Consider the following 27,472-nt stretch of genomic DNA (forward strand, 5'->3'; position numbering starts at 1 on the left):
TTTTATTGAAAGAAGATTTTATTTTATTTGGAAGACAAAATTGATTCAAAACACTAAAGACAAATCTACACAGAAATCTCTCCAGATCCAACCCAGAAATATGCATGAATTCATTTTTTTGTTAGTTTTGGATAATCGAATTAAAATTGTGTTTCATGGTCTCTCACTCCCATCTTTGCTGGATATGGACCAAAATAAGTCGTCACTTGTAGTGAGAAGTCCAAATTTACCCACTGGGCCATGCTCTTCGCTCCTTAGAAAACCCTAGTGACCTAAACTTTGTAAATTATCCGTTTTCATCTAAATGTGTTCTTTGAACTCACATTTTGTATCAGTAATCTACGAGATTAGCATCAGACCGTGCAGGATGATAGTTTGAATGAGTTTTGCAGTCAAGCTGGGTAGTTTTCACAACTGGACATTACTGCCTATGAAAATGGCATTAGCAAACATTGCCATTGATGGCTGGCATCAAATCATCAGCCTCATTAAATCTCTTCTCTACAGAAGTTAAGGAGGTCTCGAAAGCATAAATGCAAGCTGATTTTGAGCAAGAGGGAAAAAATCAGATGAAAATGCATAATTATATGAAGGAAATTATTTCAAAATTGTTGGTAATTTCTAAGGACTTTGCCAATTCCTTTTTTTTTCACTCTTTTCCTCTCCTATTTTAAGAGTAATCTAGAAATCTCAGAGAGAACTTTTAGAAATTTGTAGAAATCTCACTTTTCAACTTGAGTCTGGAGGAAGATGGGTTTTCATTTAATATTATTATGGCTTCTTTCTGTCTATAAAAAGTTACTGGCATTTAAAGTTCATCTGTGAATTGGTGTCTAGCAATGCGTGAAGGGGGAAACTTGCCCTAAAGAAGTTTAACTGAAGTGTACAGAAAACATTTTAAGACTCTGAAATTAGTATTTCAGAAGTTATGTGTTTTGATATGAAAATGAGATGTAAATGACACAAAATATGACAATTTTTTTGTTTGCTCTGTAATAGCCTTTCCAAATTTTTGAAAGTTTTGTGGCCAAATCAACTTATTCCAATTACATCAGAAGAGCACAACAGCGAGAGCTGTGCTTGCGAAATACATTCCTTTAAAATGTAGAATAAAACTGCCTGACCGAATTTCTCAGACTGAAGGGGAAAACAAGGAAAAGGAAGTTGTAAGGCGGCAATGGTATCTGCAGCAGCACTTAGCAAGGATGAACAAGTTGCAGTGGGAAAATAAAGGACCATGTCCTTTTCTAAAGAGAAACTAAATAAGAGTAATTTGCTTTGATGTTGATGGGAAATCACTGTATGTTTTGAAACACTGGGACCTAATAGGCTGCCATTCGACTGGAATCACAATGGTCTGAATGTCAGGAGAGAGGTGTATGGGCAGAAGAGTTCACATGGACAAAGCACAGACAGGGTTGCCCCCAGTGACGTAAAAAAGGAAACAGGACAGCTGCAGTTCAAACCAGTTACCCACTGGATTTCATGGCTATTGTTAATAACACTTTGTAAAGAATATTTATTTAGTGTTAATTAAAAAATTCAGCTCCCAGGGGAAAAAAAAGCAGATGTAAAATTAACGTCTCTATAGAGATTGAAGTGGTCCATTTGGAATTTCAAAGGCAGGAAATTCATGAAAACAATCATGCAGTGGAACTGTCAAGCATTCAGTAATATCAGTTACTTAAGGAAAAGGCTCAGTATCTCAGAGGCAGAGTCTGTCACTGATTGCTACACATATTTAATGGTAACTTATTCGAAAATTCATGTCCATGCATGCAACAGGACTACCCAGTATGTGAGCTGCTATTACTGAAAATGTTCCCTTTATTACCACAACATATTGGTAAGTGCCATAGCTAAGCACACACTGTAGTATGGAGTATACACTACGCACTCTAAAGAAAAACTCTTGCCGGGCTTAATATCTATGTGGGGTTTTTAACTTATGAAAGAACTACAAACAGGCAATAATGAGTAGACTATAACACCAATTAGTTATTTTTATTAATAAACTATCAATTTGATCCATTGTGTCAACCATGAATTGTTGCTGATTGATCAGTGAGTCCTACAGCTCCTCCAATGACAGAAGCAAGGCAGGACTGAATTCTGCCACGAAGCCAAACAGCAGGGTAAAACTTTATGTTAGTTTTGCTTTCTCCTCTATAATTAGCTAAAGTAACTCTATTGCTGTTGTTGCCATTCTTCTCTGACCAGCTAACCTTATTTTAGTATATTTCTCTTTCTATCTTGCCTGATTATGGATATCATTCTGCCCCTATTACACACAGGGATGGGCCAAGAAAAAAACATGATTTGCCCCATATGTTACTTGTGATGTATCTCAAACTACAGCATAATCCAGAATATATAAAAAGCCCTGCCAGATGCTAATGGGCAACTCTTCTCAGCACTTTGGAACCCTCACTACTTCCCTTCTTGAAGGAAGGAGGAGCATCTGTCAGAACTGAGTCCATATTTTTCTGATTTAGTGGAAGCAGAATATCATCCCTAAATGTCTTTGAGCAAACCCTTTATATTACCTGTACTCTTCTTTCCTCTGATCTACCACCACCATGGGGACGACATACCCTAGGTTTACCAGCATCACCTTCTACTACTTTGACCTAGGTTTGAGGACAAATGCATTGACATTTTTAGCAGGGCTGTCTACTTTGCAAGATTTAAAGAAGGGGTTTTAGATACAAGCACAGAAAGAAAAGATAAATGACTAATTTATAACTCAAATAAAATCCTCAGCCATGCTTAAGCTCCTTCATAGCTGTTTCAGCTCCACTCTGCCAGAAGTTCTATCTTGCCTCTCCTTGCTGTCGGTCCTGGGACCTTGAATTCAGATACATTCCTACTTCCCCAGCTGCTCCCTTTCTTCTGGAGTCAAGTTTTCCTGCTAATTCAAGTGCCCCCTGACAATCTACCTAGCTCAGTTTTTCAGACTATTCAGCGGGATTTCTCCAACCCCACTTTGCTCATATCCATCCAGGAACACATGATCCAAATGTGAATGCTGATGGGGCTGGTAAACTTGCATGTTTAAGACTACTCTCCTTAGTCAGCCCTGATGTCTGCCTCCACTCAGTGCAGATCACTCCTTTGGTCCACTAGAGATTACTAAAATATTCATATTAAATGTCTTACAATGCATGCATTTTGTCCAGTTTGTGATCTGGGTTCCTTGACAGCTTTCTGTGGAGACCACACAGTGCTTTCAAATAGCTGAGAAACACTCCAAGAAGTTAGGAAGAGAAATCCAGCTCTACAGGACCACACTGAAGATCCATTTAATTCAGAAGATGATTTGAGAGTAGTGAATATTTTGGAACAGAGTAAGAGACAAAGGAAAGCAGACAGAGATGTCTCCCTTGTATATTCTACTTGTTCCTGGCCCTGCACAATTTCAGACTTTCTGAGCCAACGGTCACATCAGCATCTTAACGTTTAATAGGCCTGGGAGGAGAGTTCTTCCATGAACTTGTCTCATGCTATGCCTGGAAATGGTAGAAAGGCAAGCTTTCCTCCAGTCATTTGCTTTTACTGGGGTTCCCATGACACAGGAGGCAGTGAAATGCATAAGATGTTTCATCACTTCAGAAGATAGGTACCTGGAAAACAGACATCTGACTCACCTTCGGTCTGGATGAGAGCTCAGTGCTGCTGTTAGATGGAAGAAAGCTTTTCAAGGGTAAACCACAAGCCTGGAATTGAATTTTAACTGAATATATCTGCCAGGGTCTGATTACAAACCACTGCACATTCGAGGCAGCTTTCTCAGCTGCCAGAGGCCCAAGAAACAACACCCCAAAAATTCACCTAACAAGCAGATGCATAATTGCAGAGCACAAATAGTAGTAACCAACCTCACCAACACTTTCATCACACCAGAGCAGAGCTCAGCAGAGGGACCAGTCATTAGTTTCAGCCAACCTAACCTGTAAGGTTAAGGGTGCTGGGTTAAACAGTCCAGTGGTGGTGTAATGTACAGGGTTACCTACCAGAGTTGCTTCAAGCAGTGGGCAGCATGAGCTTGTAGTTCAAGATCCAGCTGATCCAGATACTGAAGGCAGTCCTGACTGGCCCAAACCTGGCACTCTGAAAAGTACAAGGCAGAATATGATGGCAGTGGTTTCCTCCAACTCTAACAAGGAGTGAGAATCTTTGCAGCTACACAGCAAGATTCAGGTTTGCAAACAAACACACAGCACTGACAATATATGAGACAGCCCTGAAGGGAAGAAAACATACAAATGCTCCCAAAGAAGTAAAGTCTATGTGAGAATCCATTCCAGGAAGAAGGATGATTTCTCTCTCTGGGGCTGCAAAACCATTTGTGGCCATACAGCAAGCCTGTAGATGAACTTAACAGGTCATGAAAAAGTACTGAAAATATATTCTATTTCTGATGAAATTTTTTTCCTAAAGCAAACCTTTCAGGAGCCATAGCGACACCTAGACACCCACAGATTTCTCAATCACCATGTGGGTACAAAGCCAGAGTTCCTGAAGAGCTTGGTCTCAGATTCTAATCAGATAGAAATGCAGGAGGAGTCTGAGGCACAAAGAACTTGTCTGGAGTCAAAAAGGCCAAAAAATCATAGAGAAAAAAGCGACCCTGATTCTCCTGAATTCCAGGCTATTTCCCAATGTATGCAGTCCCAGGCTCTGCACAAAATTCAAGCCATATGAAGGACGAAGAATTATAAAACCTGAGACTAATGAAGATAAACCATGGACAATACTGCAAAGTGGATGTATGTGGCATAACTCAACTGAGCCAAGAAAATCATAGAGAATCCTTTCTATTAGCACAAATAGATTAAATTCATGTATATTTGTAGAAGTCTTCTCCAAGAGCAATTGCTTGATCCTGTGCTGTAATGCAAACCAAATGCAAAGGGAAATTTTGTGACAAAGGTCTATAGAAAACAATAAATATAAACACACACACACACACATATATATATGTGTGTATATATATATTTATATGTGTATTTAAATGAGTACTCTAGAGACATCTCCTGGACATCACTCTTGAACTCTTCTTTCCAAGATAAGGAAGTTTTGAAGTCAAGACTTTTAAAAAACTATGCTGTGAAAAAAACCCAAAGAACTCACCCATAATATTTGACATTATGGGTAGTTGTAATTTTATTTTCAGTCCTTTTACACTCCTGCTAGATGGGTGCCTTGTCCTCCTAGCATTTATTCAACATCAAAATAGCTTAAAACATCATTTAGCTGATGTTTTAAAAAACCCAAAAAACCCAAAAAATTGGGTTGAGTGTTCACCACATCTTTCTGCTTAGCTTTCAAATATTTGCAGCAGGAACCACTTGGTTGTACACATGGAAAATAAAATCCTAACACATTGTAGGAGACTGTACTATATGCTCAGCTGCTCAGCCAAAGCAAAGCAGTCTTTGTAGCACAACTCAAGGTTTGCCATTGCTGCTGCAATGGCAAAATAAACCATTTAGGATTGTATTGGGGACGCCAAATTTCTGTCCTAAGGAATAAAAGATGGTCACAGAACAGCTGAGCCAGCATTCCTCCAAGCCCTTCTTTGGATAGTGGCAATACAAGGATGGATCCCAAGTATAACTAATATAACTATTAATATATAATTATTTTCCAGTGATGGAAATTTTAAGGCTAATCCAAAAAAAAGCATAGAGAATCTGGTTTGGAACAAATTCCAGTACCGCATCATGCCCAAGATATGAATTATTACAGTGCCCTCATGGATATTTTTAATTCTCTTGTTATATAAAACATATACATTCAGGAAAAATGGGAGGAAGATCCTTATTTTATAGAGAGCCTGCTGATTCCCAAAAGACTGGAAGTGCATTTCAAGAGTAATTTGTCTTAATGCAAATCTAAGCCATGGCTATTTTTGATGCAGTGACTGAACTCATAACTTATAAAATGAAATAGAAACATTTGTCAGGAGTTGCAAACCAATTGTTGAAAGGCGTGCATTTGTCATGGGATGTTAAATATAAACTTACACAAGTGTAGAAGGCTTTCCTGTGATGAGCCCTTTACAGAAATAGTTAATTAATGTTCAATTCAATTAGTTCATGGTAATTAGCAAAGCTGATTGTAGTAAAGTGTCTTTAGCAGCCAATATTTTTCATCTGGAGACTGCAACAAAACTCAAAAACCCAGTTATGAATATGGGAGTGACTTAAAGTTTATTAATAATACAACAAACAAACCTGATTTCCAACTCCTCAAGGAATCCTTGTAATTTTCTGATTGCAGTTCAAAATGAGATGGAGCACAGTGATTAATCCGTGAGCTACAGAATAACTACTATACATATAACAGATGTCTGCTGTGACAAGGGGCACATTACCTTCATGTTTATATTAAGAAAGAAGAGGGATTCAACTGTTTTATATGGGAGAGTTGTGGGAAAGATCTCAGAAAGCCCCTATGAGAAGGTGGGGAATTATAAATATTTGCAAGTGTTTATTCAGGTGCCACTACAGTACACTGGTGAAACACGGCCTGAATGCAAAGGGGAGTGAGGAGAAAACATCTGATCTAAATGTTACTTGATTCGTTTCACCAGTACAGATATTGACTCAGTTCATCTCACTTGGTCAACACCAGCCCTGAGCCAAAACTTTCATGTTCATTAACATCAGCTACACAGGCAACAGGACATTTTTCAAAGTAAAATCTTGCTGGAGAAATAATACTACTAAAAGTAATTACTTCTGAATAATTAGAAACACAGGAAGCAGCTCATCTTCATAAAGGTGGGTGGGTCCCAAGCTATTTGGAGACATGGCCCCAGATACCCTCCTGCTTTCCTTGTGCTAGGATTTAGTATTGAAAGATGCTGATGCCTTTGCTCCTCTTCAACCACCACCCCAACCAGCTTGATACACAAAGCCGGGTTCTTCAAGGAATGTGAAAAGTCCATCTACGTTTGCATGAGCTGGCACAAGGATTTAGTGATTTTGGTTGGAGTCCTCGTCCACTTCTGATGGGAGAATATAAGTATTTGGGCCCTACTGGAAAAAAAAAAAACCAAAAACAAAACAGCAATTCAGACAATAGACATAAAGGGTAGGATTCAGCTAAAGTGACCTGTCATAAAGTCATATGTATGTGACCCCATGTCAACTTGGGGCTTCAGGTCCCACCATGTTCAAATTGCCTTATCTGAAAATGCTAGAAGTGATCTCCTGGACAGCCCTCTCATTTCTGCTGAGCTCACTTTGCCCACATGGTGACACCTACATATAGACATCTAAATTTAAAAACTGAACATACCTGAATTTTGTCTTTATGAAAGAGAGACTGTGAAAACTAGGACACAGGGGGCCTGTTTGTTGAGATGGGCCTTCCCTTCTCACCTGTACCTCTGAGCATCCAGAGAGACTGAAGTTTTGGAGGTCCTGACAGCAATTACAGCATAGGGAACCCATAATCATTCTCCTCTTTGAAAACTGACCCATCCTATAAAAAATGGAGGAGTCACAACTGGCTGCTTCTCTCCCCTGTTTAACAACTTTGAGCAGTCCAAATAACACACACTTCATTCCAAAATCTTGCTGTTTAAGTTTGCCCCCCTAATAGGAAATAGCTCCAGTGCCCATCAAATTCCTTTCCTCCCAACCGTTGCCTTCAGGGAGAGGGTCTGGGAAGGGAATTGTTTCAGAGCACAACCAGCTCCATTTGCCCCCATGGACAGTGGCAGGAAATGATCCCAATTAATTCAGCTTTAGGAACGCTGCCATCTGTACTGACAAAGGAAAATCATTAGACCATTGTCAGTTGATGGTTCCTTTGCCCAGTGCTCTATGTGGCTGATAAGAATTGCTGTGCTAAATGATGATAAACAAGGGGGGCGGGAGGGGGAATAAATTAAGCTCCAATCCAATACACCCCAAAGCTTCCCAAAAGGATCCCAAGGATATAAGTTCAGTAGCTGGGTATGCATAGTGTTTATTAACTCTGCTTTTCTTATCGTCAATTTCTGATTTCATTTTAAACATCTCCTGGAGGAACTCAAATGAAAAAAAATCAATTTATGTTCCAATGCCAGAAAAAACTGGAATAGATAATATCCAACCAAGGGAAAAAAAGTAAATCCAATCTGCACCTTAGTTGAGCAGAGTAACTCATTGACTGGCTAGGCAAGCATGCTGTATGTTTGGGGAACAAAAGATGTGAAATTCCAACTGACTTCAAAAGCAACAGAATCAGGTCTTTCTGAAAGCAACCTATAAAATATATATTCACTAAAACCCACAGGCATAAGCGTAACTGTATTTATTTCACAGAGGTTATTGGTATAAAACTGCAGTATCACCAGGCAGCAAAGCAACATTTGGTTCAGTCTCCAATGAAAAAACTGAGAAATGCTGTACATGTAAGATTTGTTGTACCTCATGCCTGCCAGTTCTCTCCATGCTTCTAAAATACCAATTTCAATCAAGACCTGGCAATCTTATGTATATGTAAACAGTCCCAAATTACATGCAGTGCAAAATGTGCCAGAATCAGAAAGCAAAGTATTACTAAAAATGGCTTTTTCCTACAAACCAGAAACTGGTTTGTAGGAACTATAAACTCTGAATCCAATCTTATCTCTAATAAGAAACAATTGGCCCTACACTGTCTCACTGGCACCAATTAAAATTGTCTTTGTTAGAGATGATAATCACAGGAGGCAGGAAAAGGGACACACAACACTTCTGTTTGACCTTGGAACATCCCATACGCATCAGAAGTCAGAACACGAAGCAAAATGAGAAAATAAATCTTGTACAGGAGATGCAAAATAATATAAAAGCATATTCCTTCGGAGAGGAAAGAAGCACCTCAGGCCAACAAACATGAGCAAACAGCCAATGGGAAAGTGAGCCATGGCACTGCAGAAGATGCAGGAGCCCTGATAGATGGTTCAAGTACCTGGGGATTGTATAGGATTTCAGGACTGCCCGGGGTTTGTTTTCTACTGGATTCCATAAGAAATGTTTAACAGAATGACTTGCAGCAAAAAACAAGATGGTATTTGCTAAAAGAACCATAGTTAAAATATCAAGACAGTTGGAGGAATGCAATAATCCCCCTTACTCCCTGATCTACCTCTTCTGCCTGAGAGTATGGAGAGGTAGCAGAAGGAGAAGAAGACTTCCAGCTTGCATAGCAGGATATAAACAATCCTGTGGGCTCCTGCTGTAGTACTGTACTTTTCTACTATCATCTTTACTGAGGCTGCAAACACAAAGGTCTATACCTACTTTTCAAAATCCAAACCAAACACAGCAGATGAGGAAAAGAAAAACTAAAAATAAACTTAAGATCAATGATTTTCAAATAAGAAACTTCTTGGGGAAAAAACCCCAGGTTCTTCTACAGAATTATCATCCTGAAAAACTTCGGCTCTAACTCCTTTAATTTTTTTACTATTTTTTTTTTTTATAGGAAGAACATGGCAGCAGTCTGGAAAATAGTGAAAGAAGGAAGCAAATCTAGATGCCATTTTGCAGCTGCAGGTGTCTGGATCCAGCATTTATACTGAAGATAAAGGGTATAAAGAGCATTCAGTTCAGAACAATATCCTCTTCTGCCTGGGGGGAAGAAGCTACAGATGCTGCAAACCAGCTGTAAGGACAAATCTGACAGAGGACGTTCCCGTGTCATTGGAGAAAGGTCTCTAATCATCTACAAAGCAAAGCTGTGGAGCAGCCTTTCAAAAAGAGTAATGGGACTAGAACTTGAGTCTATAAAGACAAATTTCTCAGGTGTAGGTATCATATGGCTGTCCAAGTGAGAAGTGGGCTGAACAAGGTGATCAAGGTCCTTTCCTATCCATATCTGTATGTCTGCACATAATGAACACAATAAAGATGGCAACTGTGACACGAAGACCACACATCACCATTTCACAGATTTTCTTCTGCTGAGATAACCTGCTCACTTTCATCTAGGTAAGTAAAGTAGATCCAAAATAAAATAGGGTAGCTCCTACAAACCAACAGCAAAAGAATGATAGAGAGTTGAAACTTCAAAATTTTGATCAAAAATATTTACATGATAAGCAAAGTTTAATTTTCATCCATGTCCCTAGTTTCCAGAATGCCAAAATTCATTAAGTCCCAAGGACAAAATTTGTCTTCAAAAGTGCTTGCCAAGCAACAAATACAACTCCATGAGCAGGACATTCTGGGTATCCAGCATGGTAACTTTGAGCCAGAAGCTGAAGTCTGAATTTTGGTGTTCAGCTTGGTCCCTCAAACACCCTCACTGTGTGAGAAAGGCACTCCAACTCTACTGCCTTTACCAGTATAGCCACGTCTGCCCTGCCCAAAGGCACATTCCTCCCCCTGACAAATGGAAGGGAGAGGAGGGGCAGTGGCAATATTTGGATTAAATTGATTAATCTGGGAGTGATCCAGTTCTAATCAACACTTAAAAGAAAACCCCACGTTCCCTCCCACTGCCAAAATTAGGCCTTAGTCTCCCAGATCATCTAGCACTAATGAACTCAGATGCATTTTATGTAGCTAATTCTCATATGGTCTGACAAAATGGGAAAAAACAACTGCTGTCTTCCAACATATTAAAAAGATCCAAACCAGTTCAATCCAAATCATCACATTTGAAAATATGTTCACCACATTTGCAAAAATTTAAGACCACCTTTTATTTAATTATTTCCAGGAAGTAATGGAATATTTCTATTAAAAGTTAAATCCCAGGACCACTGTTAGCAGATTGCACAATGTAGGAGATCCTGGTTTAATGCAGCTTTCAGGAGTTGGATTTTACACCATGCTTCAAGATCTAGTTCAAAACAAATGTCTGGTTATTAGTTGAACCCATTGTTATAAAAGTGAGCAATTCTGTAGCAACAGAATATCTGAACAGCTGAAAGAAATATAGAATCATGAATCCTAAGCAAATAAAAACCTTTCATAAAGGAAACATTCCAAAATATATTTCCAAACAATGGTTGACTGCAACCAAGTAATTCACACCCTGTTGTGAAACAAACAGTAATAATTTCTAGCAGACACTGGGGCTCAGAAGCAAACAATGATTCCCTTTATTTCCTCCTTCTCTTCCAAGCTGGTTTACCAAGAAAGTGTGATTAAAAGTAGCATATATTAAATAAAAGAACTGAACTCACTTCCAGCTCTAAGAGAGTAGATTAGTAAATTCATTTTTTCCTCAAGTGCTATTTCTAACAGAATGCTCTTTTAAAAAATCAATCAAGCTTCAAAGTCAGCTTAACACTTCAAAAAATCACCTTCTATTTAAAGTATTTTTGGCATGAGGCTTGGCTATTGTTTTCAGTGCTCCTTCCAAAGGCTGGTTTGCTGTAACAGAGTGGCTACAGTCTCAGGCCCCACATAGGTGACAGTAGCTGTATGCACTAATTTTGCAGTTACTCGAACTTGCATGGGGACAATGTTGACCTATGCTCTGTGCTGAAATCACACACCATTTAGGTTTGAATTTACTTTGCACTTCAATACAATTAATATTTTCTATTGAAACTATAGAGCAAATTTCAGCCTTAGTCAGACAATACTTTGAGTTATTTGAATGTTGACAGTGCAGGGCTTTTGCTAAAGCTGTGTGAGTGACAGTTTCTGGCACTCTTTTAGACATGTGGGTAGGAGCATCAGCAATTAAATGTCAAGCACCGAAGGGCTGCCAAGGCCCCACAGGCTTCCTCCTGGCCCTTCAGGTTTGGGCAGGTGGGACATCCTTCTCCCCAGGACCTCTCCATTGTAAGACAGATATCCACGTGTCTGTTTTCTCTCTGACCCAGCCAATGTCAAAGGGAGCTGTCTCATGGGCAAACCTCAAGCACGTCAGAAGTTTTTGAGGTCTGTTTAATCCCTGAAAATTTGGGTCAGTTTGAGAAATCTGTATCCCCATCTGGAATAAAGACCAGTCTGCTGTGGGGCCTAAAGCCTTAACAAAAGAAGAATCTCCAGAGATTTTAAGTGGTCTTAGTGTCAGAGAAGAATTAAAGTGCAAATGTTGAGAGGAAGTGGGGGGTTTCTTGTTTAATCATTAACATTTTGTAGTTGATCTTTTACTTTGTTGCAAACCCTGAGGCTGTTGGTTTTTTACCAAACCCATTCACCTGTGGCAGAGCTATGAACTTCGGCATTTCAGAGGTTTGGCTGCCATGCAGAGATTGCATGTATTTTTTGTACTACTTACACTGTTATCATCAGTGTACACATCCTACTAGAAGAAAAACCACCCTGAAGCAGTTAGCTAATGCTGAATTTCTCTGTTCTAAGAACAAAAGATTTTGCTGAAGCCTGATGAGACTGACTCAATTTTACAGAAATCTCAAGAATCTGCTACTGCCCAGTAATAAAATCTTAACAGAAATCCAATAATAAAAGCACTTTAACAACAAAGTTATGTGTAAATGATTTTGCATTGCCAGCGGTTCTAAAATGCCATTTTAAAACATTTCCTTCTAGAACGTTCTCTGAAAACTTTTTCCCAAGTTAAAAATTACAGAGTTTTTAAAAGTAGAAATTTGAAAATTTTTATTGATGCAAATGGTCTGTAGCATGTTCCAGATAGATTATTTTAAATTTCTGTATGACCATGTTTGTGGTCTTTTTCCCTCCCTCTTGCATTCTATAAATAAAAACAATTCAACTGTAATGCAGACCGTCCTTATATAAGGTGTACGGAGCAAAGACAGACTTTCTTTCTTTCTTTCTTTCTTTCTTTCTTTCTTTCTTTCTTTCTTTCTTTCTTTCATCTATCTATCTATCTATCTATCTATCTATCTATCTATCATTTCCATGGTCCTTAGAGCAAAACCTCGATTGGACACTGTAGCATATAAAGTAAGGATGCTGCAGAAAGTGAGAGATGACCAATGTGTTGCTTCTGTTGCATCATTCTAAGCATTACTTAAATTCAGAGGTTGAGGTTGTTTAGGCAATTGGTGACTGACAGAATCAGCCCCAGGAGTTTGCATCGGTTTCTCTCAGGAAGGTGGCAATAGAACTGACAGGATGCTAGAAAAATATGCCTCTTATTTTTTTGTCTTGTTTGGGAAAAGGGAACATCTGCCTGTTAGTGGTTTTGATTAGCATAACATGACTTCTCTACTGTGAGGGGCAATACTGACCTTCAAGACAGAGGGAATAGTGAGTCAAAGAGAAAGAGAGTGAGTCTATTTTCCCTGTAGATTTTTAGGCTATGTAGCATTAGGGAACAGATCTTTGGCTTTTCTACAAGTTCCCTGAAAGTTACTACCACGGGACTTTCCTCTCTTCACCTCTTTGAGCTGGAAAACTGGAAACAATTAAAGATTTTAGAGAACAGCCATTCTGTCCCTTACCTCTGTGCATAACTCCCAGATGTTTCAATGCGAGTTCAGCTTCCCTGCAGGAGGGAAGAAGCAGCACCTTATGTCTCCGAAGTGGACCTTGTTCTCCATGCTCTAAATCCTTCAGATATCCAAAGTGGATAACTGAATGAACACAAAGACAAGCTGATTAGGGAAATGATTATGGACCTGAACAGGTGTGCCAGAACAATGAGGCATCTGTACTCTGACTGGACCCTATTTAAGGAAGCAGAAATAAAAGTTTTAGAGATTTCAAGACAGTAGGCGACAAATGGCATTGCATACAAAATTTGCACACCATATGGAAAAAACCTCTTCAAGTCTTATTTAGGTCTTTTTCCTATCACCTCTCTCCTTCTAAACCCCCAGCATGGAGATTAGGCTCACACAGACCACTTATATCCTTTTGCCATCCAAAAGTTCAGCTGTATTGAGTGTTCAAGAATATGATTTGGGGAGGAAGGATTTGCCACAATGACCATTTGCATATGGTCTACAGGAAAAAAAAAAATTCAATGGATTCACATTTAGTGAATGAAATACTGAAGCTCCCTCTCTGTGGATGCCAAAGGTAAGTTTGGCTTCTTCCACTCCATGTGTGTATAAAGAAATATAAAACCACACAGGGTTACAACGCAGAAGCTATGCTATATTTGCTTAACAAATGAAATATAGATACTTAAACGAAAATTAAACAGTCGAGACTATGTTATTGTAGTAGAGCCAAACGAGTCTAAAAATCCATAGAACAAATAATCTATATAATCCTCTGGTTAAAGTAATTCAACAGAGTAACTCATATCAACCCCAAGAATTTGCTTATGCCTGTCTGCTTGACTAGGTCTCTGTCTTTAATTTAAGCTGCAAATAGGATATGCAGTTATCTTCTGAAGGGCTTTGCAATTGCTTTTCTCTAAATTAATTGTAAGATTCAGCTGGTTCTTAATCTGGATGGGACGAGATATGCCATACAAAGAGCCTTGTTTGCAATTTCATTTCAGATTTTTGTAATCAATTTCCTAATGGGATTATATTCAGGGTTCATTCACTCAGCACTGAGCCTTAAGTTTTCCTTGGCCCTATGCTTTACAGCAACACTCCTATTCTACTGTGGCATAAAGTTGTTGACCCCTTATGTATTATTATCAGCACTGAGCATAAAAGACATAATGCTGATCATGTCCTTAAAATAATAAAAGATGGAAGAAAAGTCAGATATCGTCTCCAAGCCAAGTGTACAGCATGAAGGAGACATGCTCTGACTACTTAGAAAATATTTAATTCAAAACCCTCAGAAGCCTAAAGTGTTAGCAGTCAAAGAAAGGGGAAAAATGGGAATGAGTGGGGTCACACTCCTCTGAAAGGATTTCATTGCTGATTTCCATAAGAACCAGAGACACCTCTTTGAAAATCCTCATGGACACAGATTGTAACTACTCCCTCAGCCTGTGACAATCTCCTGAGGGTTGCTACAAAAAGTCCTCAGGCAGAAACCAAGCCAAGTTGTTTATTTTTGTTTCCTCTTTTTACAGCTTCTGTCCAAGTATTTTGACCCCAAAATTTTAAGGCATAGAAGACAATAGCACTGAGTGTCAGTCAGTCTCTTTAGCAGTTACACCAGGTGAAAGGATATTAGCTACAAAGGCTTTGAGCACCATGTAAGCCAGCACAGGGCTTTGCCGTAGAACAGAAGCATAGAGTGATAGAATAGTTTTGTTTGGAGGGGACCTTTAAAGGTCATCTGGTCCTGCCCCCCTGCCATGAGCAGGGACACCTTCCACTAGAGCAGGTTGCTCAAAGCCTCATTCAGCCTGTCTTTGAACACTCACAGGGATGGGGCATCCACAGCTTCTCTGAGCAACCTGTTCCACTGCCTTCATTATAAACAAATTCTTCCTTATATCTAGTCTAAATCTACTCTCTTTAAACCATTCTGCCCTTGTCTGACCTCTACATGCCCTTGTCACAAGTCCACATCCAGCTTCTCATAGGTCCTCTTCAGGTACAGGAAGGTGCTATAGGGTCATCCCAGCGACTTCTGCAGGCAGAACTGTCTCAACTCACAGCCTGTCCTCACAGGAGAGGTGCTCCAGCTCTCTTACCATCTTCATAGCCCACATCTGGACTTGGTCCAACTGGTCCTCATCCTTCTTATGTCAGGGCCCCAGAGCTGGACTAAGTACTCCAGGTGTGTTCTCACCAGAGAGTCCTGTTCCTTCATCTTGATAAAGAACCACAAGGTCTATATGGAGAGATGGGGACATGCATTTTTGTTTTATACAGCTAAAGAATTCCTCTACCAATAAATAGTCCAGCAGTCAGGAAATATGAAAGGTCTGGGAGTACCAACAAAACCAATTTTATTAGAGCCATAATAAACAGGAACTTGCACCAATATTCCCACTGCAGAGTATGATTTTATTTTTTTTTTCCTTGAAATCAATTATTGGAGCACGGATTGCTTCAAAGGGAAAAAAAAAACCTGACAGAGCATCTCAAAACCTTTGTTTTCTATTTATTATTATTATTATTATTATGCAAAACAATAAAAACTTCTTTTATTGTTACCTTTAAAACTCCTACTTAATGTGATTTTTGTCAGTTTAAAAGCTGCATAAACCTAATCTTGCACAAGGCAAGAAAACAGACAGTACCTCATGAAATTGGTTTAGAGGTATATGGTAGAGTTTGTCTTCTATTGTGGACACCTTCCATTTCATCAAAGCACCAAAAAAGGTTTCCCTTTCTTTTCCTACCCTTATAAACCTCCATGATGTCAGTCCTCATAAAAGGAAAATTTATGCAGTGGTCAAGCACACCTTCAGGGTGTCTTTTCTCTCAGAATCTCAGCTGTGTCCAAGGACCTAAAGTAAATTAATCAATCCTTCACTAAATGCATGTGTTTCTGAAGTTCAAAGTGTTTTCCCAGTTCATTGAACAAATCCTTATTTGCTAGGACATTTCCAGTCACTTAACTTTAGAAATCCAGTCAATTACTAAAGAGAGGAAAGTTGGATTATTCCTGTGCTTATCTTCCAGAAAAGCAAACTCTTGCAGACTATACTTAACAACCTAAGAGGGGAAAAAATAAACAGAACATTAGGAAGGTTTGAAATCTTTGTGGAAGAAATGATCTAATCCTGATTGTGAGAGTATTCTGACAGTATAATAAGAGAAAATAATGCATCCCTTTAAAGTCATTATATACATTTTGTATTGTACCGATATACTCACTGGAAAGCATAACTAAATCATAAAAAAATATGTTATGGGAAATGCAGTGTAAAATATACATAAGCTGGTTAAGGGTCATGTGTCTCAGAGAGTGCTCAGTCTAGCTAGCTGTGTCTTCAGCACAAACTGAGGAAAAAGGAAAAAAAAGGCTTTCCTGAGCCAGAAACCCACAGTGGAAGGTGATCTGAAGAGGAGAAGCATTAAACCTCCTGGCTGACAGACACTGTTCACCATTGCCCTGAGCTAACACAAGGTCCCTGGGCAGGCAAGGACAATGGGCTCTAGGGCAGTCTCCACTCCTTTCACTTAGCTAGAGACCTGAAACTGATTTTTCCAGGTGCAAGGCAGCAGTTTTTTTCTGATGATTGAGAGTATGTGCATGTGTGCAGGCAGCTCACCCTTGGAGCTTTGCCCTTGTGGTGAGAAGAGGGTTGAGTGGTGCATGCACTACACTGCATGGAGGTAAGGAACGAGCAGATGCTCACGCTGACTACCAAGGCAAAGCTCCCAGTCTTAAAAGACATATTTTGAGATTTTAAACATCCATTTGTTGCAGATAGAGTCTGAGGTGGTCATTTAAATTGAACTTTCATCCTTGACAATACAAAGGTTGTTAAGTAGGGCTTTCAGAAATGTGCACACACCTGTCTCCAAGGGCTTTAAACCTGGCACAGTAATATTTAAATCACTTGAAAAAGTTACAGGATAAGATAAAATCTCCTCAGGTTAAAGAACTGATGCTTTGGTTATTCCCTCATTCCCACCCCAACCTTTACTTACCTACAGACATATACTATAAACTACAATTGTATTAATGATATTTGGAAATTTTCCCTTGCAAATACCAGTTGTTTCCTCCTCTTGATAGACTATATTGTTTTCTGCTAAAGTTTCATTGAATAAAGCATCTGTTTTCAAGGACCACTAACAATTTTAATATGATTTCCTTATACCTGCAGGTGCTCTCATCTGCATTCACACTAGTGCTCACAGCCAACTCTGAAGGCAGACAAATTCACTGCAAGGAGGACTGAACCTACTCAGTGTCTTGTATGTTTTCAGTAAATACAGATTTCTTAACCATCACTCTGCTGCTTGTGATGGCCAGATTTTAATGTTAGAATAGAAAAACAGGTTAAAGACACACCTGGAAGAAAGTCTCGGTTTTCAGCACAAATTTACATGGCCAGCTTTGCAAATAATAGCCTGGTGTTTCATGTGGTCTTGTTCCAAAAATACTAGAGGGATTTCAGTTGTTTCCACTCCAAAGGAGCAAAACATTTCATTGCCCTCTGAGATTTCTTACATATTACATGCAAATGTTCAGACATCAAAATGAGTGCAGTAAGCCAAGCATACAAAGTGAATGATGTATATATTGTGTGCAGTAAGGAACCATGAGAACTAAGAAGAGGAATACAAGCTCTTACTCCACCTAGGGTCATGCTTTTCTGCTTTCTTGAGTTCTTTCAGATTATTTAGCAAGGAACCAATTCAGAATTCACTGGATGGCTATGCCTCTAGGACCAAGAACTCACCATGGTCCAAAACATCTGAGATAAGGAAAAGAAAGAGAGAGAAGATATTTTTTCCTTACTTGCAAGAAATTACTTCTTGTGCAAGCCATAACCAGCATCTCTGTCCTCCAGAAGACACATGGGTAACCCTGGCACTGCAGCCTGAAGGACTACACTATTGCTTTTATCCCTCTTGCATCTGAACAAGCACTTTGCTGCTAGGCAGCATCATGTGCCCTGGAATGGTTATTTCCAGTTCAAGAGCTGTCCTTTAGGCCAAAATAAAAAGCTATCACTGAAAATTTTGGTTTTGTTTTCTTGGAAGTAATCCCACATTTCATTCCAAATCAAGCAAACACTTGTCAGGACCTAAACCAAAAATTTCAGTCAGTACTGCTGTGTCCCCAAATACACACTCCTTCAGTCAAACGGTCAGGACTTTTACCTGAGGCCTGGAAAATTTAGGTTGAATCTCATTCTCTGTGTAAGGTTATTTATTTTTTATTATATGCCTTCTACATGCCTTGTTCTTCAAGTGATAAGGGCACAGTTCCCTCACTCTCTTGTTCACAACACAGAGCTTTGTGGAAAATACTGGGCTACTGCCTGGAGGAAGAATTGGATTATGTCTCACACTTCCAGCATGTCTCACCTCTCAGGGCATGTCCTGTTGTATACTTTTTTTCCAATATCTGCACATTAATAATGGATAGCATAGCACTACCAGGTCACCCTGAGGAAGATCTGCCTACAAATACCCTTTAGCCTTGCATTTCATAACCTGTCCTCAAAGAAACTGGGATGGGAGGAGGAGGGGAAGGAGTTGAAACTCCTGCAAAGGAAGAGAAAGTTGTCAAAACTTGGTCTTCCACATTCCTGCTGGACTGGCTATTGAGCAAATTACAGAGATGCCTGACTCCCTTCTATTCATCTAGCACAAAACAACAGAATGCACGCTACCCAGCAAGTTCAGACACATAGCTTTAGGATGCCAAATCTTCATTTTTCCTTGAAGGAAATAATCCCTCTCCCCAGCCCTGTTTCCAAGGGGATTAAAAAGAATCTGTCAGCCCATCCCTCCAGGCTTGCCTATACAAAAGCAGCACTCCATAAGAGCATTTATCTCTTGAGTCAGAACACTTTTTCCATCTAGTAAATAAAAAATTTTTTGGTCCTAATAAAGAACAATTCATATTTAATATCTTTAACAAGAACTTTTTATACAGTTCCAGAAAATAAACCTGCAACTAATATCCTGAGTCTGAGAGTGTTACTGATCTTGCCAAGTCAATCTAGTACATTGCTTTAGAGAGTAAGAAAGATAATACAGAGCCTCTGGGTGGGATTTCTTAAAATGGGCTCAGAGGAGAGCAGTTCTAGAGGCAAATGAATAGCAGGGAAATGAGCCCTTCTCCTCTCTGGTCCCTGAGCAGAAAAAATATTCATATTCCATTCCTGTCCCTCACAGCAGTGACACATCTATGTACTGTAGATCCTGACTCAGATAAAACCCTTACCTTCCAACTCACCATCCTGAGCACAGGATGGCCCCAAAAGCCAACTCCACGCTGAGCAGTGTGAAAGCTTCTGGGGAATTCATGGCTGAGAAATGTAGAGGCATAGAAAGCATGAGGTATACAACTGGACAGAACAGAAAACCAAAGATATACACAACACAGAGAAAACAATGATTATTACATGAACAATTTTGTGAGAAGAACAGATGGATGGAAACACTAAACAAAGGCTGCAGCAACTGTACAACGGGATGAGTTGTAGGGAGGGAGGCCATTTCCTATAACATCAGTCCCAAGAGGAGGGGGTTGACACAAAATTAGTAGAGCAAAGGATTTAACCTCTTGCCCAGCAGCTTTCTGTGCAACTCAGTACTGAAATAAGTGATCTTCTGGAAAGACTGGACTTCACCAACAAAGCATTTGTTACCATTCCTGTGCCTGGCTACATCAGTGAGGGGTTCTGGGACTCTGTGTCATGAACACATGTGCCACCATCAGTCGGGGCCACAAAAAGTCACTGGATTATCCTTTAGCCAAGACAGATTAAGCCAGAAAACACAATACAGAAGGCCTTCGGTTGCTGAAGGATCTTAAGCACTGATACCGAATTTCTGGGTGGGAGTCCCAGAGACTTTGTGGAAACAAAAAATTTGTGGGATGAAAGAGGGCAATCAAGGATTCCTTTGATAGGGATAGGCTGTGAAAAAAATTGAAATGGTGATTTGTCCTAGTAGACTAAGCATAGGTATCCCTGAGGCACAAAATGGTGTGCAATACAAAAATCTCCAAACTGCTGTAGCTGGCTGTTGAACCAGTAGTGGTATCGTTATGCCACAGTAGATACACAGTAGATTTTAATCAACTGATTAAAAAAGCAAATCTTAGGACCTTGTGCCTGACAGTATAGCAGTATACCAGTACACCAGCTGGATTTGATCTAGTATTTCCACATAGAGATGTGCTCTGTCCTGTAGATCTACAAGAGTGAGTTTTTTTCCCAGTTCTCCATTTCATAATCTGGGTACACCCCAAGTATCCCTAATGATGTCTCCTGGAAGCATCTCCTCTTTCATGAGCCCTAGAAACCCACCAATAAAAAATAGCTTCTTAGGGACAACTACTAATAAAGTGCTATGTTGAAAAAGTCTGAATTAAAGAAGACCTTAAGAAAGAGGAGCAACAGCTGAGCAAGGAGATTTCTCTTGTGTTCTCAGTGTCCCATGACCACAGTGTGATGATCACCCCAGATAGTGCTTGGGGTTCTAGATGGTCACAAGGCACAGGTAACTACTGCAGACGAGAAAAAAAAGAGTATGTATATATATATATATATATATTATATATATATATATATATATATATATATATACAGTCAATGCAGTATGAGGATTGGTATTCAGCAAGTACAAAGAGAATGAAGAGTGGTCATTTTTACTTACACAGTCGCAAAGACCTGAATAAGCAGTGATGGCTCATAGAATTGCTGAGGCTTGTACCTACCTTCATTTTTGCAGTGATTCTTCTATGCAGTAGCAGGACCCCTTCAGGAGGTGGCATTTCCCCAGCCTCAACACAGTGCAGCCAGGGGTTGAATACACAGCTGTGATTCCCCTTTATTCCCTGGCACTGCACAAATACCAACACTTCCACAGACCAGGATTCTTCTCATAGATGCACAGCAACAGGATGAAAATGGCCACAAAGCTGCAGCAAGGAAAATCCTGACAAAATACAAGGCAAAACCTTTTCCATCATGACAGTTAATGGAACAGGTTGCCCAGAGAAGTTTAGACATGCCTATCTAAAAACTTGATGAGATTCAGAGCAAGCTGCTCTGGGAAGCTGGGCCTGCTTTGGGCAGGGGCTTGGACCCGATGATCTCGGAGGTCCTTCTCACTGAACTGTGCTGTGAGAGTGCTCTCTGCTCTCCCCTTAGTCCTCACCAAGCTCAGCTGATCCTGGCTGGAACAGGACAGTGCATTTCTCACCCAGCTCCACACTGTCCTTTCATACTGCCAATAACAATTTAGGACTTAGCTCCCAGTCAGCCTGCGAGCTGCAGCTTAGGCTGCATCTCAGGCACCATCCATGAAGGACCAAGGCCCCACTCCCCCTCAAAGTGAGAGACCTGAAACTATGACTTGTCCCACGAGGTCATGTTGTATCCCTTGTCCATTCAACTCTCCCTTTCCATCGCAGCAAAACCAGCGAGGTCTCACTGTGTCTGTCACATCACCATCACAGTCTCACAGTAAGTGTGTGGACAGATCCCAGCCACTCTGGGTGGAGACTTCCACATGTGCAAGGCAACTGATGACCTGCAAGTAGATGTCCTAAAACTCCTGCTTGCACAGCTTCTTGCCTCCAAGGCAAAGCTGAAGCAACAGAGGCCATGCTTTGCCTAGCCAGACTTCAGGTGTTATCAAAGAACTGTTTAGATCTGTTCATACCTCCATATGCTCAGAAGACCTAGGACCACCCCTTGAAAATGCCAGGATTTGAGCAGCTTACTGGCAATCTCTTTTCCTTCCTTTACACCTGATAAAATCTAGCTGTGGTTAATATTCACGTGTTCTGCTGCATTCTCTCTTAGCAAAAGCCCGCTCAAAAGCCCTTCAAGGCTTTATTCCTTTTGATGGGGTTTTTCTGGCCAATACAAAACCTGGATGAGATTACAGCCTGACTGAAAGCCATAGCTCATCATCCTCTTTAAAATCCTAGGGCTTCCTGACATGGTAATCAGCTGCTTTGGAATACTCATCCTGATGTTTTACATTGCAAAACATGCAGGGTAATACCCTCCTTGGCTAAGACAGAAGGTGATGGGATCAGCAAGGTTGAAGCTGAACCTCCTGCTCTACCATATGTGCTGCCATATGTGGTCTTGTCTTCCGTGATGCTGGAGGCCTCAGGAACCACTAACAAAGCAACCCAATCTTCTTTTCCAGACAGAGCTTCCAAAAGGAGAGATTTGGGGAACTGTGTGGATGCTTCCATCATCCCAGTGCTCAGGATATGGTGGCCTTCCCAGACCTTGAGAGAACAAGTTGCCAGTGTGCAATTCAGCTATCCCAAGTGATGCCTAAGACACCACAGCACAATTAGGAATAGCAGCATGGCTGGGATGCTACCAAAGATGGGATCTTTGCTTATAAGGTTTGTATTGAGAGAAAAAGAAGGTGAAACCCAAACATTTTGGGTAGCTAGGGCAGTAATGTCAGTTAACAAAAATTCTGAAAGGGGACTTTGTGAATTTTTATTTCATGCTGCCTGAAAGTTTATGGTATAAGAAGCGTTTCTAAACTACTTCATCACATCTCAGGGTGTTCATCTGAGCCCACCTCATTCACTTTGCTGAGCATCTATCATGCAATACTGAGGTAAATTCTGAGAAACATTTTAGGATTGCTCCTGCCTCTGAGAACAGGCATTAGGATGTGGCCCACTCTGTGCTTGGAATAAAAGAAGAGCTGAAAGGAGGACTAGAGTGTTGCTTTTCCCCAGCTGCTCTTCCAAAACACTGGGAAAGCACCCCAGCCACCCCTGGGATCATGCAAGGATTTATCTTGTGATAATATGTGCAATGTCCTTATATGCCCCCTACAATATCCAGGAACAGATGCCTAAAATAAAAGAAAGTCATTCTAATGGGCACAGATTACCTTAGATGTGAGTCATGAGGACATTTCTTGGGACACTGCACTTATAATGCCATCAAGCTCTTCAGACACTGCCTGAAAAACACACAAAGGTCTTGCTACTGTTTCTGTCACAGCAGACACTCTTGCTTTATACTTGTTCTTCTGACAGATGAAATCTCAGCTCTCCGAATGACAGTTCTTGCATTCAATCAAGTGAAATGGTCAGTATTACATGAGTCAGTTCTGGCTTGCAGTGCCATCCTGTTAACATGAATCCCCAGACTTTCTTTGGCAGCCCAACCATTCAGTATTCACTCCAGAGTGGCCTTGGTGTTAAACATGTGACAACAAGTGGAGAAACTGAAACAGAACATAATGCCCTTCGAAAAGATCCCACAAACAAAGCTAATTTTATGTCTGTTCTGCTGAACAAGAGTATAATGTTCAGGAAACATGAAAGGTAGCTCAGCACTCAGACTGGCAGAGAGAGCTGGGCAATGAGACTGTTCCTCTGGTTAATCCCTTTGTGGTAACATGGTCCAAAACTGTCATGCTTTAAAGTAAAGGTCCACAGGCTCTGACATGCAACAGATATTTGAGTTTTCTGCTTACCTTGCTATGTGACTTCTATCTTAGTTTACTGAGGAAAACTATAAAGCTGAAAGGAAAGGTCTTTATGAATGTATTTTAAGAAAAACCTTTTTTTCCTGTCTCCCTCCTCACTGAACATCTACAGTGAACATTCACAGGGGACAAGGTTGGCAGGATTTTGGCTCCAGCCTTGAGGAACTCAGGCCAGCAGCCTGTTTGCTGGGTGGAAGAATTAAGGTATTCAGCACGGTTCTTGTTGATGCCAATATAATGGGTTTACATTAGCACAATTGTGCAGTGAGCATAAACTTTCTGAGCAGAAAGGTCTGCTCCGGTTGCCCTGCTGGTGTGTTTGCATAGGCCTGCCAAATAAACAACATTCCCTGCTGGGTGATTGGAAACAAGCACAAGAAGTTCTGAGTGTAAAATGTTAATCCTTACGGTATAATCTCATCCCTGCTCTGCAAAGATTTCTCCAATCACTGGATCTGACAGGGTCACACAGCAAAGCCTGTAGGTTGGCAGTGAGAGCTGCATGCATGGCCACTGAGATTCTGCCTGCAGCTGAGATGAGGATGCAAAAATCCTAGGGCTCATGCCTTGCCCACTTACCTCCTCTTACAGAGTCATGTCCTGCACAAAACTTCCAGGCAGTGAGGGATGTGCTACAGAGGGGATCAGAGAAGAGATGGAGACTCAGGGTGTGGAGATAGCAACAAGTCCCAGGGCCCTGTGGAAGGGTCAGCATTGCACCTGCTGCAGCCACACAGGGCTGTGTGCAGCTGACACTGGTGGTGGAGGCTGGGTGTGCTCCTCATGGTAGCAGTGAGGGTGGAGGGGTGCTTGCTACAAGTGAGGGCTGTCTCCATAGCAGTCAAGGAGACTGACAAATCCACCAAACTGCCTACAGAGATGTGAAGTGGACATGCACCAAGTGGCAAAAGCATCCTGACTGTGGTTCATGTTTTCTTTTTCTCTCTCCCTCCCATCTAAGAAAACTCTTAAGGTTTTTTCAGAGGTAAATGTAAACCTGAGGTTCAGCCTGAGTCAGCTTTTGGCTTTTGACCTTGAGTCCAAACCTAGCCCTAAAACGGACATGCAGAAATGTTTGCTACCCTTTTCTAATATGCAGCACTGCAGAGAAATGCCCTCCTTGCTGTGCCTAGACAAGCTTATAGAAACTAGGTATTAAAAAATAAAGGAAAAAAAAGAAGAGGGAGGATGGTATTTGTTATTAAGTCGTAAATACAAATCATGACCTGGAAACTCTGATCTTATCCTGTTCCTTTAGTTTTGAGGGGTTCACAGTGGCTTGCTGTGCATGTTGTGGCAAATGTCTGGAATTAGGCATAAGTTATCCACATTTTACCATTTGATATAAGTGTTGGTATCGCAGAACGTGGCATACAAACCTTAATAGCATGGTTTTATTTTATTTGGTGTCCAAATTTATTTCCTTGCCTTATACTGCACTCAGTTCTCCACTGGGTGGAGACTGATCAGAATTGACATGGGGTATTGCTCACTTGCTTGAAGGAAAAATGGTCATGGAAAATTTTTCAAAAAATCTTTTCTATTAAAAGAGATGATGGGGCTTTCTGTCTTCCCAGTCTCCTATGGTTACTTTTATTCTTCCACTGCCATCTGCATGCCTCATGCTCCTTATCCATGGGCTTAAGCTAATCCCTTGATACCAGAGGAAACAACAACTACATGTCCTCCCTGTCCACTCCCTTAAAACATGGAGTAGAAAATTGCCTGGGGCTAGTATGAATATTAAACCAAAAATCTTCTGAACAGCTCTCCTCACAGGGGAGTGCAGGCTCCCGCTCCCTGTTTTGTACACAAGGCAGATCCTACAGTTCACATGCATATGAAGACCAGTGGGACCAAGGGGCAGAGCAGAGAAATACTAAATAAAACCAAGACCCCCAGAACAACCACAAACAGGACACACATCACAGGCATAGCTCTTGTAGCAGGGAGCTGAACACTGCCCTGCCCCATCCCAGGAGGATATGAGAGAAACTCAACTTCTCAGGGCTTACCTGCAGTGACAACTGGATGTCTCCATGTGGACAGGAACAGGAGTGATGAATTTCCCCTACTAAAAGAGAGGTTTCTCTGGAATCCTTAATTTCTTTTCAGCCCCTCCCCTTGGGACTTTCCCATTATTCTGCAAGAGGAGTGAAACAGAGGTTTCTGGTACTAGCTAGCAAGGGCTCATTTTGCAGCAGTAACACTGCTGCTTTCCCAAGGCTCCTGGATCAGCTTGTCTGGCTCTCAGGGAATAATCTCCTTTGGTGTCTGAAGGTGAATCTGAAGGTGTCCAAAGGGCTGCCCCAGAGTATGAGGCTTTCTATTTACTCCCAGCACAAAATATGGTGTTGGCACAGGGCACATGAAGCTCTTCCAAGCTCCCTGTGCCTTAAAACACCATTGGCCATACCCATATGCTCCAACCCTTGGGGCATTGGAGTCTCAGTGCAACACAAGCCAAAACAGCTCAGGCAATTTAATCTTCAGTGCTGAGCAACTGTCCAAGGGTCCCAGGGCACGGAATCTTCCACATAGATCCCAAGTACTGGGCAGCACTATTTTCAGGTGTTCTTCCCTGTCCTTGGGGAAAGGCACCAGCTTCTCAGCTAACCTCAGCTGTCATGGGTTGTGGGAGAGACACGCACACTGTCATGGGTTGTAGGAGACTCCCCACCCCACCAAATTCAGTCCAGCAGCCTGGCTCTGCATAGTACAGGTTTCTGCTGCCCTGACCTCCAAGCCCCATGCAGACACAAACACCAGCCCTGACAGGTGTAGTCCTTAGGCCAGCCACTGCAGCTCTAACACAACCTTTACCAACAGCAGAGCCCTGCAGCCCCAGGGACACTCCATGCTCCAGAACTCCCTGGGCAGACACAGTGTGCAGCATGGGCCCTGGCACTGCATGATCCAGGCTGAGCATCCCCTTCCCAGGTGGAGGGATAAAAGAAAATGGGAGGGGCTGGAGGAAGGCAGGACCTGAAAGTTGTGTGTGGTCCAATGATGAGTGCTATGCAGCTGCTGCACTGCCCTTGGTCCCTTTCACTAGCCAGTGGAATGGGAGAAAGAGATGATAGATACTCTGAATTTACATATGCCTGGTATATCCCAGGAGTATTGTTCAAATCACCAGATGACAGGAGGGACATATTGAAGATCGTTCTTCAGTCTTGCCTAGTGCACAAGGCAGAACAAAGGAGCCCTAAAAGCAGAAGAAAAGCAGAACAAAAGGCAGTATGACTGTCCCAGCATTTGTGTAGCAATGCCATTGCAGCAAAGCTCAAAACTCACACATATTCTCACACTCATCATCTCACTGGCACCAGGATCAGACAGAATTAGTTACAGTGGCACAGAGGACAAGACACACAAGATGGCAGGGCCTCATCACACCTGCTGGGTTCTCTGGAGACCTTATTCTACTCCATCACACCAATTCCGAATGTTTCCAATGACAAATCTTGACTCTTCAAGGATGGGAAAACTTAAAGATTCGGAAACTTGTTGTCATGGGTTAGCAAGCATAGTCCCAGAAGTGATGTTCTTGCA

At 41.1% G+C, this 27,472-nt stretch overlaps 1 long non-coding RNA gene across 6 annotated transcripts; it reads right to left on the minus strand.

Moving 5' to 3' along the window:
* LOC125338419 lies at window positions 1–26,138 on the minus strand. 6 transcript variants are annotated; one of them, XR_007208301.1, is made up of 10 exons: window positions 25,933–26,138; window positions 23,315–23,386; window positions 21,153–21,373; window positions 19,653–19,737; window positions 15,487–15,626; window positions 13,376–13,507; window positions 6,745–7,046; window positions 6,240–6,275; window positions 4,014–4,110; window positions 1–3,623 (listed from the first exon to the last, which is right to left on the minus strand). It is a non-coding gene; the product is annotated as an uncharacterized LOC125338419 (long non-coding RNA). The 6 variants fall into 6 exon arrangements; XR_007208303.1 differs by having other exon boundaries at window positions 6,240–7,046; window positions 21,153–21,356; XR_007208305.1 differs by having other exon boundaries at window positions 6,240–7,043.
* Window positions 26,139–27,472: the final 1,334 nt, after the last annotated feature.

The sequence above is a fragment of the Corvus hawaiiensis genome, chromosome 2, assembly GCF_020740725.1.
Source record: "Corvus hawaiiensis isolate bCorHaw1 chromosome 2, bCorHaw1.pri.cur, whole genome shotgun sequence".
NCBI lineage: Eukaryota > Metazoa > Chordata > Aves > Passeriformes > Corvidae > Corvus > Corvus hawaiiensis.